The following is a 681-nucleotide window of genomic DNA, read 5'->3' on the forward strand; positions in this document are numbered from 1 at the left end:
AAGAATAAAATATTAATAGAGTTGTCTGAAATTATATAATGCTTTTTCTGTTTTCAAAAACATCATCGAGGTATTTGGCTAAATTATTCAATAATGGTATATTTTTAGTTGATAAAATATGATAGAATTTAAAATGACATGGGTTACAACAATAAAATTCAGGTAATGAATTATTTCTGATATTAGTGATATGAGAATAAAATGGACAAACTAAGGTGATGAAATATTCATTTTCAATACAATTTAAAGTGCACATTTCACAAATGATGTTCTTTCTAGGGGTGTTACGCTCCTTTTTCAATTTCAATTGGTAGAATTCCTAATATTCCTTATATCAATATGTTTCTATGCATATGATTATCAATTTTGGTAAATTCATTTTTAAAATTGTAATAATAACGTAATTCAGATATTGTTTTTATGTCTTACCTATCACTCTCTACCTCTCTCTCTTCCTCTCTCACTAGGCCTATATATATATATATATATATATACTGTCTCTTATACACATCTAGATGTGTATAAGAGACAGGCTTCGCCCCCGGGAATACTTTCGGAATCTTTTAATTGAAGCTCAACCACACCCACTTTTCTTTTGTGTGGGAAATCTGACACCTGTCTCTTATACACATCTAGATGTGTATAAGAGACAGACATTGCCTTATACAGTATAATGGGTTT

At 29.2% G+C, this 681-nt stretch overlaps 1 protein-coding gene across 1 annotated transcript in view; it reads left to right on the top strand.

Moving 5' to 3' along the window:
* LOC117107486 (E3 ubiquitin-protein ligase rnf213-alpha-like) overlaps nt 1–681 on the top strand; it is a 71,762-nt gene that overhangs the window by 50,092 nt on the left and 20,989 nt on the right. The window lies entirely within an intron of this gene.

This window comes from Anneissia japonica, unplaced genomic scaffold (genome assembly GCF_011630105.1).
Source record: "Anneissia japonica isolate Jap-2015-1 unplaced genomic scaffold, ASM1163010v1 scaffold284800_len683186_cov164, whole genome shotgun sequence".
NCBI classification, from domain to species: domain Eukaryota; kingdom Metazoa; phylum Echinodermata; class Crinoidea; order Comatulida; family Comatulidae; genus Anneissia; species Anneissia japonica.